The sequence below is a fragment of the Dasypus novemcinctus genome, chromosome 9, assembly GCF_030445035.2.
Source record: "Dasypus novemcinctus isolate mDasNov1 chromosome 9, mDasNov1.1.hap2, whole genome shotgun sequence".
Lineage (NCBI taxonomy): Eukaryota > Metazoa > Chordata > Mammalia > Cingulata > Dasypodidae > Dasypus > Dasypus novemcinctus.
In genome coordinates, this window is record NC_080681.1 from 41,798,223 (window position 1) to 41,810,629 (window position 12,407).

The following is a 12,407-nucleotide window of genomic DNA, read 5'->3' on the forward strand; positions in this document are numbered from 1 at the left end:
CTGGAGACTAGGTGTTGTGTCTCTCGAGATTCAGGGCCCAACTGACACATGGAAAGCCCAGAGATTTAAGTCTCTTGGACATAAACCTATCAAATTTATAGGTTCAAATATAAGGGGCAGAAGAGCCATGTGTAGGGAAACCACAACTGAGTCCAACTCTGTCACTATAGGGAGCATAAATTCCAAAGTAGGGCCCATTGGCAGGGTGCCCTACTCCTGAGCAGTCTGTAGTGTCTTGATGTCTCCAGAGCCCTCAGGAACCCTGCTGTTTGAGACAATATTTACTGTGGCAGTCAATGAGCTCCTGCTCTGGAATGACTCCCTAACTCACTTTGAAGTCTATTAGCAATATAAACTCATTTGTCTTTACCCTTTCCCCCTTTTGGGTTAGGTCTTTTTCCAGTTGCATTGCTAGCTGGTGCTTGGTAGTATAATAATCCTTTGATGCCGGGAGCCTCATCCCTGGGAGTCATGTCCCATGCTTAGCGGAAGGCAATGCATTTATATGCTGCTTTTGGCTTAGAGAGAGACCACATTTGAGCAATAAGGAGGTTTTGCAACCTATAATAATAGACAAAGTTTCAATTGCAAAAGAAAAGGTTCGTAAGTATAGTCATCATTGTCAAGGGCCCATCAGTGGTCCATCCTCCTTTATTAGTCACTGCCCCTGTACTCAGGGGATTCTTGCTGTCCCATTAGGGAATGTGGCAGAACTCCCCAGGATGGGAATTGTATATTCTTTTGGTTATTGTGTGGATCTCCACCTAACACAACACTGCCCAGGAACACTTGAACTCTTCCATATGCCTTATAAGTATGCCCAGGCGAACCTCCTCCCATGCATCCCCATTCACAGTTGTAACCCTTCTGTGATCCAAAACTTCTTCAAAAATGAAGCCAACAAAATAACCAAATAAAATAAATAAGAAAATGAGGCGGTGGACTTGGCCCAATGGTTAGGGCATCCGTCTACCATATGGGAGGCCTGCGGTTCAAACCCCGGGTCTCCTTGACCCGTGTGGAGCTGGCCCATGCGCAGTGCTGATGCGCGCAAGGAGTGCCGTGCCATGCAGGGGTGTCCCCTGTGTAGGAGAGCCCCACGCGCAAGGACTGCGCCCTGTAAAGAGAGCCACCCAGCGTGAAAGAAAGTGCAGCCTGCCCAGGAATGGCGCTGCACACACGGAGAGCTGACACAGCAAGATGACGCAACAAAAAGAAACACAGATTTCCGTGCTGCTGACAACAACAGAAAAGGACAAAGAATACGTAGCAAATAGACACAGAGAACAGACAACTGGGGTGGGGTGGGGGGAAGGGGAGAGAAATAAATAAATAAATAAATCTTTAAAAAATTAAAAAATAATAATGATAGTTTAAAAAATGACAAAATACAAAAAGGTAAAAAGAATTCAAAGTAATAAAAATAATAAAAATATAAAATAAAATTTTACATTATATCTTTCATCACTGTAAGATCAATTGTCTTGTATGTACAGTGACATTTTCTTCCATTTATTCCTCCAGTGTCTTATTTTTTTCATTTTTTCTTCCAAGAAGCTTTAGGTTACAGAAAAATCACATACAGAATATAGGGGATTCTCATATATCCAATATCCTTTCCCTTTCCCCCTTTCCCTTGTTAATAACATTTTACATGTGGTTTGGTACATTTGTTAAAATTGATGTACAAATATTGAAGCATTGCTACTAACTACAGTCGGTGATTTACATTATGGCTTACATTTTGGACCATACACTTTCATCAAGTTTGATGAAATTTAACGTGGCCTGTATCCATCGTTGCAACGTCATGTAGAACAATTCCATTGCCCCCAAAATGCCCTGTGTTCCGTCTGTTCTATTCCTCCCTCCCCCTTCCCTCAGGACCCATGGCAACCACCAAGCTTCACTCCTTGAAGGACAAGATTCATAGTTACTCGAAACAAAATTGAGGGCTTGACATACTGGCCTGTCCTCCCCTATTAGGTGTTGCCTGTGCTCTCGAAAGACTCCCACCCCTCTACTTGAGAACAGAGCAGGACTCCCCAGGATGGGAGTCCAAAACCTTCCTGCTCATTGTGTGAGCCGCCACTCACTGACACAACGCACAATGACAAGTGTGAACACTACACACTCCCTAGAAGCCTGCTCCAGGTGGGCCCAGGACAGGATTTTTTAATCTATTGTGTTCACTTCTGTATCTCTGGCAGTTAGAAAAGTGCCCTGCCCAAAGTGGTCACTCTGCGATACTTTTTGAAGGTATGAATCCCTGTGTTTCAAGTAGAAAAACTGCGGCACAGGGTAGTTAAGCAACTGTCCTTGATCAAGGTCACTCACCCAATACGTGATTTATGTGAAAATTGAACTCAATAGCCTAATAGCCTAATCCAGAATTCTTTCAGATCATAAGTTATCCTTGTATTAAAAGTAAAAAAAACTACCCAGCAGCCAAAATTGAGTATGTGTTTTGAAGGGAAATTTTAAACTACCTTGAAAGATCATAATACTTTTTCTTATCCTTGAATTTAGGTTCCTATAAAGAAACATTTAATTGATGTAAAATCCAAAAAGGATATATAATCTTCTTATACTGATAATGGTCAGGTTTTCAAAACAAAGGGAAAGAAATGGTTTAACTGAGTATTCTAGAGTTTCTGCTTAAGAACATATGTATTTAATGTTTTGTGTTTGTGATAATTTCATTAGCTAAAGTGTTCATTATAAACTGGAAAAGTATCTTTAACTTATCCATTATAGAAATATAAATGTCTGAGAAATGGTGAGTAGTCTTAGAAGCCAGGGAGAAGAAAAGAGTAGTGCAAATTCAAGTCATACAAAATAAAATACTTAAGAAAAACTGAGCCATCATAAAGTTACCAGCAGGAAGAGATGGCCCAGTGAAAATCTAGAAAGAGAAATAAGAAAAGATTGGATTGCCTTTGACAATACATATCTAAAGCTACAGTCCCAATATGAGATGTTGGTATCAACATGAAAAAATTAGTTGGTAATGCAATACTTAATTTCAAACAATAGTTAATATTGATGTGACAGCTTACCTGGAAATTAAATGAAATGCTTAATTTAAAAATGGCATTGTCTGATCCAATATTTGAAATACTGAAGGCTTCACAGAGCTCAAGTAAATATTTCAGTAAATTAAAAAGTATACTCTTTCCTACCAACAGCCTGGAACAATAGACTGGATGACTATGATAATTTTCCTTATTGTTTGCATGACTAGTGCAATTCTTACCTCTTTCCTATGTGTTTATTCTTACTCTGTTTTATTTTGATAAACTAGGAAGGAAAGCTAAAGAAGAAAGATAAAGATGTAAATTTTTATCATAAAACTGTTAAATACATACTCATTGGAGAAAATTTGGAGAAATTTGAAAAATAAAGAAAAATACATTTTAAAAAAGTTTGATGTCCAGTACTTAGGAATTTCCATTATAGAGGTAGAATAAAAACCTATGTTCCTTTAGGAACTCAAAAAAAAAAAAATTGACAGATGTTTTATAATTATATTCCTTTGTCACTTAAGGAGGGAAGGAAATAATGGTATCCATTTTTACATTGGAGAAAACAGAGATGCTAGCTAAGAAAAGAAAAATGAAATGGATTTTTAAAGGCATACTCAGTAGACTATATCTGCATCTACATATATCTCCTCTTCTGTACTTACATCAATGTGTTGACAGATAACACCTTAATGCATACTTTACAGGAAAACATGGGTTGACACATCTTTACAGGTATTGGAAAATATGTCAGATTGGGAAATCCATGCTATACCCTAGTCTTAGTCTTTTTACCATCTTGAGCTCAGTGTAATTAAATTTTTAAAAAAGCACCAGACAAGATGGTTTCATTGGTGAAGTCTACCAAACATTTAAGGAAGAAATTATGTAAATTCTCCATAATCTCTTCCAGAAAACAGACACCAAGGAGACCTTTCCTAACTCATTCTGTGATGCCAGCGTGACCCTAACATCAACACCAGATAAAACATTACTAGAGGGAAACGGACTTTGGCCCAGCGGTTAGGGCATCCGTCTACCATATGGGAGGTCCGCGGTTCAAACCCCGGGCCTCCTTGACCCGTGTGGAGCTGGCCATGCGCAGTGCTGATGCGCGCAGGGAGTGCCGTGCCACGCAGGGGTGTCCCCCGCGTGGGGGGGCCTCCACGCGCAGGGAGTGCGCCCGTGAGGAGAGCCGCCCAGCGTGAAAGGAGGGTGCAGCCTGCCCAGGAATGGCGCTGCCCGCACTTCCTGTGCCGCTGACGACAACAGAAGCGGACAAAGAAACAAAAGCAGACAAAGAAACAAGACGCAACAAATAGACACCAAGAACAGACAACCAGGGGAGGGGGGGAATTAAATAAATAAATCTTAAAAAAAAAAAAAACATTACTAGAAAGGAAACTACAGGGCAATAGCCCTCTTGAACATAAATACAAAAATCTTCAACAAAATATTAGTAATCAAGTACAACAAGATGTAAAAAAAAATTATATACCATGGCCAGGAGACATTAATTCCAGGTATGCAAAGCTGATTCAACATTTGAAAATCAACCATGTAATCCTCCACATCAACAGTCTCAAAAAAATTCATATGATCTTATCAATAAATACAGGAAAAGCATTTGACAAAATCTAACATCCATCCATGATCACAGCAAACTAGGAATAGAGGAGCACTTCCTCAACTTGATAAAGAACATCTACAAAACTACAGCTAACATACACTTAATCATGAGAAACTAGAGACATTCCCCTAAGATCAGGAATGAGGCAAGGACACCTCTCATGACTTCTTTTCAATATTGTACTGAAAGCCCTCACTGATGCAAAAAGACAAGGTAAGAAAAGGCATATACATTGGGAAGGAAGAAATACAACTGTCTTTTTTCTCAGCATGAATGTCTATGTAGAAAATCCCAAAGAACTGACTAAAAAAACACGCACAAAAAACCCTGAAACTAAGTATAGAAATATCTTGGGAGTCAAGGTTAATATTAAAAAGTAATTTGCAGGCCTCCTTGACCCATGTGGAGCTGGCCCAAGCGCAGTGCTGATGTGCGCAAGGAGTGCCCTGCCACGCAGGGGTGTCCCCCGCATAGGGGAGCCCCATGCTCAAGGAGTGCACCCCGTGAGGAGAACCGCCCAGCATGAAAGAAAGTGCAGCCTGCCCAGGAATGTCTCTGCACAGATGGAGAGCTGACACAACAAGATGATGCAACAAAAACACAGATTCCCATGCCGCTGACGACAACAGAAGCGGACAAAGAAGATGTGGCAAATAGACACAGAGAACAGACAACCGGGGTTGGGGGGGGGCGGGGGGAAGGGGAGAGAAATAAATAAATAAATAAATCTTTTAAAAAAGTCAATTCCATTCTTGTATACCAGCAGTGAACAATTGAAATAAGGAAGGAAATTAGAAAGAAAGAAAAAGAAATATCAAGATATTAATTTTCAAACTATGTACAGAATCTATCTGGGAAAACTACAAAACAATGAAAGAAAAAAAAGATATAATTAAATGGAGAGATTCGTGTTTGTAGGTTGGAAGACCCAATATTATTTGGATGGCACTTCTCTGTTTGATCTGTAGATTCAATGCAATCCCAATCAAAATCCCATTAAGCCATTTGGTAGATACCAATAGACCAATTTCAAAGCTTATGTGGGAAGGCTAAAACCTAGAATAGCCAGCACAGTACTGAAAAAGAAGAACAAAGTTGGAGGACTCATAATACCTGATTTCAAGACTTACGATAAAGCTACAATAATCAGGAAAGCTTGATATTGGTTAAGGGATAGACACAATAGAACAAAATAGCCCAGAAATAGATCACCAGAAATAGATCACACAAACACAGTCAATTCATCTTTAATAAAACAACAAATGACATTCAATGGAAATAGGATTAGCTTTCAATAAATGGTGCTGGAACAATGGAACATCCATATGCAAAAAAATGAATCTAGACACAGACCTTAATACCTTTCACAAAAATTAACTCAAAATGGATTATAGACCTAAATGTAAAATGCAAAACTATAAAACTTCTAGGAGAAAATCTAGGTGACCTTGAGTTTGGTGATAACTATTGAGGTGACCTATTAAAGAAAAATTTGCTAAGCTGGACTTATTAAATTTTTTAAGATCTTCTATGAAGGAAACTATTAGGAGAATGAAAGACAAGACACAGACTGGGAGAAACTATGTTCAAAACACATATCTGATAAAGGACTTGCATCCAGAATATACAAAGAAACTTAAAATTTAACCACCCAATTAAATTATGGGCAAAATATATGAATAGACACCCTAGCAAAGTAGATATACAGATGACAAATAAGCATGTGAAAACTTGATCAACATTGTTTATCATCAGGGAATTGCAAATTAAAACAACAATGGTTTACTAATGAGATACCACTACCTGCATATTAGAATGGCTGAAACCCATTTCTACACTGACAGTAGAAATTGCTGGCAAGCAAAGATGGAGAACACATTCATTGCTAGTGGAAATGTCAAATGGTGCCACTTTGGAAGATGGTTTGGTAGTTTCTTACAAAGGTAAACATGATCTTATCATACAATCCAGCAATCAGTTTACCTAACTGATTTGAAAACATATGTCCTGCATACACATGTTTGTAGTGGCTTTATTAATAATCACCAAAACCTGGAAGCAACCAAGATAACCTTCAGTCACTTAATGGATAAACAAATGTGGTGTATCTATGCAATGGAATATTATTCAGTCATAAAAGGGAATTAGATATTAAGCCATTAAGTGACATTGATAACTCTTAAATACTCATTGTTAAGTGAAAGAAGCCTATTTGAAAAGGCTTCATCCTGTATTTTTCCATTTATATGACCTCCTGGAAAAGGTGAAACTATAACAATGTTAGTGCTTGCCATGGGAAACTGGATTTGGCCCAATGGATAGGTCGACCGCCTACCACATGGGAGGTCCAGTGTTCAAACCCAGGGCCTCCTGACCCATGTGATGAGCTGGGCCACGTGCAATGCTGATGCACTCAAGGAATGCCATGCCACGCAGGGGTGTCCCCCATGTAGGGGAGCCCCATGTGCAAGGAGTGCACCCCATACGGAGAACCACCCAGCACAAAAAAAGTGCAGCCTGCCCAGGAGTGGTGCCACACACATGGAGAGCTAACGCAGCAAAATGACACAAAAAAACGAGACACAGGTTCTGGGTGTCACTGATTCAAGTGGACACAAAAGAACACAGAGTGAATGGACACAGAGAGCAGACAACTGGGGTGGGGGGGGGTGGGGAAGGGGAAATAAATAATAAAATTTTTTAGAAAGTGCTTGCTATGAATTCAAGGAGAAAGGGGGAGGGTTGAATAAGTGAAACTCAGGGGACTTGGGGGAGTAGCGAAACTATTCTTTATGATATGGTATGTAATTGTGGGTGAGTGGCACTATGCATTTGCAAGACCCATAGAATTTTACAAAACAAACAGTAGACCTTCATGTGTACAAACTTCTAAAAAGTCATTTAGGATACCAAGGAATCCCAGGATGGGCAGGAGAACGTGACAAAATCTAACTGTATTGCCAATGTTTGAAACAACCTCACTGAAGGGGGTGTGGGAGAAAGCTTCTGCCTGAGTCCCTTTGTGGAGTCTGTAAGACTAAAAACAAAAGAAACAATGTATAAGCAGTGTACTCTAGTTGATAAAGTTGTTTCCCTTGGGGATACGAATTAACATTCTGATACTGCTCTGTGTATATCCTGGAATTGAGCAATTAAAAAAATAAATGGCAGATGGTGGGAGCTGGGTTTGTCACTGTTGGAGTGGGAGTTTATAAACAAGGGAAAGAGGCTAGAATGATCCATATGGTAATGGATTAGAGTTGGAGACATTAGTATGAGCTCATATTTAGTTTAAAATAGATACAGGTGGTTACCTATAGAATTTATAGGTATATGTATTTATACTATGGACTATTTTACACATATGTGTTTTCTTGCTCTGTCAGCTGAGAGAGCCAAAAAGTAACAGCACTCCTATAGCAATGAGCATACCAAGCACCCAGATCTTGGTTTCTAATACCATTCTCCAATAAAAAGAACCAGATCTCTTTGGAGAAATGACTGATTCTAGACTAGGGCAGGAAATATATCAGATGAACCTGGAGCATTTTGTAGTGCCAGAAAGTAAGGAGCTGCTTTTAAAAAAAAAAAAACTCACAATGTTGTGGCTATGTCAGAGGGACACAGGAGCCAACTAAAAAGCTCCCAGTGGCCAAAGCTACAACAATTTGAGCAATAAAATAAGTGAAGTAATACTGAATTATAACTCAGAGTATAAAATAAATATCCTTGAGTCCATACTAATATAAATAAATGATTGAATAAACAAATATAGGAGAAGAGACAATCTCCTATGAGGAAGAATTCCAAATTATTTATGGAGATACTCTCCTCTCTAGGGGGTAGCACACAACTTCCCATACCTTAAGTGTGGGCTGCACATAGTGATTTCCTTCCAAAGATTGAGTTTGGAATGGAGGGAAACCTGACAAACACTGTCTCAGCCAGGTGATCAAGATCAATAACAGTGATAATTAATGTTGATAGCATACCTGTGTATTTTTTATTTGATGTGATGAAAATGGTACTTTAACTTGTGCTATTTATCCCCAAAATCCATAACCCTAGGCTAATCATGAGAAAAAACATGACAAATCTCAATTAAGGTATGTTCTACAAAATACCTACCAGTGCTCCTCAGAAATGTCAAGGTTATAAAAAATAAAGATCTGGAAAATTGTCACAGGCAAGAGATCTAAGAAGATATGATGACTAAATGTAACATGGTATCCTGAATGGGATCCTGAAACAGAAAAAACACAGTAGGTAAGAACTAAGGATCTCCGAATAAAGTATCGGCTTTCATAAAGATTCATCAATATTGGTTCATTAACAACGCACCAATGTGTAGAGTGGTGGTTTGAAACTGTGTTTACCCCAGAAAAACATGTTCTTAAATCTAGTCCATTCCTGTGGGTGTGAACCCATTGTAAGTAGGACATTTTGATGAGTTTACATCAATTAAGGTGTGTCCCACCTCAGTAAAGATGGATTTTAACCCTACTCCTGGAGTCCTTTATAAACAGAATGAATTCAGACTTGAGAGAGAGAAAGCCACAGAAGCAAGAAGCTGAAATTAATGAAACTCAGAAGAGAAAGAAGAGACCAATAGACAGTGCCATGTGCCTTGCCATGTGACAAAGGAGCCAAAGATTGCTGGCAGCCAGTCTTTGGGATAAAAGCATTGCCTTCATGATGCTTTGATTTGGACATTTTCCCAGCCCCCAAACCATGGACAAATAAATTCCCATTTTTTAACCTGACTTATTTCATGATATTTGCTTTGAGCAGCCTAGGAAACTAAAACATATGGTAATGTGGCCAGATTTTCTCTAGGTTCTTGGCTAAGCTATAAATACAAAAACAATTAAGAGCAAGCCAGTTTAGTTAGGCCAGTAATTTATTAAGGAACTGAGAGAAGAGAAATGGGAGAAAATAACAGATTATGCATCCCAGGCAGAGAGGAAAGGGCTGAAAAGACATAAAGAGGGCTTATTTACAGACTACAATTCCCCGTTACAGATTACAGATCCTCAGGTTTACATGTGTGCTGATCCAGGCAGGGAGAGAAAAAGGCAAGAACAGGGCTGGTTTGACTTTTGCACTTGCTTTTTAAACCATTAATTACTCTGCCCCTTTACTAATGTAGGGGGAAGAGTCCCAGCTGTTTGCTGTTTTGACTGATTGCCCCACCCATCAATCCCCCAGGAGGGCCCAATGATAAGGCCCCTGGAGAATATCCAGGGCTTCTTGATTCCAGAAGAAATCTCAGTCTGAATGGGTGTTCTCACAAGTCTTGCAGCAGCCGTCTTGTGGGGTATCCGAGGCCAGGTGAGTTTCCTGTCAGGTTCCAGATTCCTCTAGTGATTCCCTAATTTACTAGCCTGCCTCAGTAACAAATGTACCCTACTAATGTAACATGTTAATAATAGGAGCAGCTGGTTGTGGGGGATATGAGAACTTTCCGTACCATCTTTGTGATTTTTCTGTAAATCTGAAACTGTCCTAAAAACAAAGTTTATTTTTTTAAAGAGGTTACCCATACTTTCTTACTGCTAAGGTCTGCTCCACCACAGAACTCCAGGGGAGACCATTCATATAAAACTCCACATGAGTGGTGTCCCCTGGAGATGTGCAGGGTTGCAATACTTTTCCACCTTTAGCAGCTTTTTCCTAAGAGAAGTGATCGCTTCTGCCACACATCAACTTAGGTTTTTCCTGTGAAACTTTCCATCAGTTGATTATGAATCCTATCTCAGTAGTTTCCTGGTAGGGAACAGCCTTTCTAGACAGAGCAGTAGAAGGCTCTTTCATTCCTGTTAATCATTCATAAACCCAACCGCGTTTGAGCGGAGTTGGAGGATGGAGCCACGTTGGGGAGATCTGATTGGCTTCCCTGTGCTGCCCGTGATCTGTACACAACACCTTTACCCACTGCTGACCTCAGTTGTGGGGCAGGAACCACATAGTAAGGCACAAATGGCAGTTCTAGTGCTTCAACCTTCTGCACCAGCAACCAACCCAAATGGGCCAGAATAGCCTGGGGAATGGGGCTATTGTGCTGAGAAGTAGCAGCAGGTGCATTCCTAAACACTGAAAAGATCTTTTCCAACATCTGAGGAAATGATAAATTTCCCAGCCTACTTGAATGAAGCACTGAAAGATGAAAACTTTTGTTGACTACTCTGAAAACGTGGACATTTGACTGAAATATGTAAATGAAATCTTAAATCCCCCTGAAATGAGAGGCCTTACCCTGGTATTTGGTCCATAAATAGTGTTCTACCACTTTAGACCACCAAGTTTCCCCCAGTCCAGACCAGACTTACGGTCTTTCACTTCCTGTTCTTGTAAACTAGAAACACCAGATGTGTCAAATTATGTAATGAAAACCATATAAAACTTAGTCTTAAAAAAACTTCATAAATTATTTATTTTACTGTGGTTTATTGGTCTTATTTTAATGGGACAGAAGAAAAATTTAATCTTTCATGTTTTCACTTTTTTTTTTAACAGCTTAGGAGACCCTGAATTGTTAGAGCAAAAAGGGCCAATTTTTTTTTTTTTTTTAACAAAGTAGGTTCCAGTTGCTGAGATAAGCCTCTTGCTGATTCAAATGTATATTTTTGTGGTTGGTCTTGGATCTTATCTGCCTGCAGCAGGAGCCAGCTCAATAACAAATGAGGTTCAAAGGGATGGAGCTGCTGTTTCAGCTTCCAGCCCCAGTGTTTTCAAAGAGCTACATAGATTTGGTCATTTTGTCCATCCTAATCCAACTCTTCCAAAGCTTATCTTCTGCCACCATTTCCTACAGTCTTTCCGCAAAGCAACCATCAGTTGTAATCATTAGTAGAATGGTATGTGGTGCATAAATATACTTAATAGTTCTATTTCTAAGATCTTAAGAGCATTTTTTAAAGGAACTTAGCTTGACAATGAATTTTTTTGTTTATTTTTAGTATCGAATAGTAACATTTTGGAATTATTTTATTACATGTTGCAATGGATTTCCTAAATTTACTCTTCAGTTCATGAGTAATAGGGCTTTTATAGTGCAAGTAAGTTAGAAATATGCCATTGTGGAGTTTAGATAACATTTAGAGATGGTTTTATTCTTTTTGTGTTGGATAATACTACATAAAGATGCTGCTGATTATAGGGAGAGTTATGTACATGAAGGTTGAAAAAAGAATATTTTTAAGGCCCAAAGATTTCCCTAGAATGAGATGGGATTCACATTTCAACCTTAGGTTTCCTCACAGGGCTTGTTTGCTTAAATTCTCAGAAGATATGATTGACTGGGCTGTAACAGCATTTGGAGGAGGTGGGGTGGTGATGCTGGGGTGGAAACTGGCATGACAGGAGGAAATGGAGACCAAAATCTTAGAACGCTAGCACATTGAGCCCACTTGCTGCTCTGTGAATAGGGCTCTTCATTGCAGCCAGGCGTCTCCCTTCTCCCGCCCACTCGCCCAACAGAGCAGACTGTCCCAGGCTTGCCAGGAGGCTGCTGTCCTTGGCTGGAGCTGGCTCCTGGCTGCACGCTGTGCTCCACTCAGCCTTCCAGACCAGCTGGCTTAGCCACAGGACCTCAGATTTCATCTTCAGGGGACAAGAGTCCCTTCACTAAAATCAGATTTTTTTCACCTGGTTATATGTTATTTCACAGTTGGTGGGTTTCAGTGACAAAAATTATGTTTTAAAAAATAAAATCCATTGTTATCTTGCATGGTGTTATGTGTTAGGAACACTAT

General features: G+C 39.6%; 1 protein-coding gene across 1 annotated transcript in view; it reads left to right on the forward strand.

Moving 5' to 3' along the window:
- The window catches only part of DDAH1 (dimethylarginine dimethylaminohydrolase 1), a 192,865-nt gene that overhangs the window by 56,274 nt on the left and 124,184 nt on the right, over nucleotides 1-12,407 (forward strand). The window lies entirely within an intron of this gene.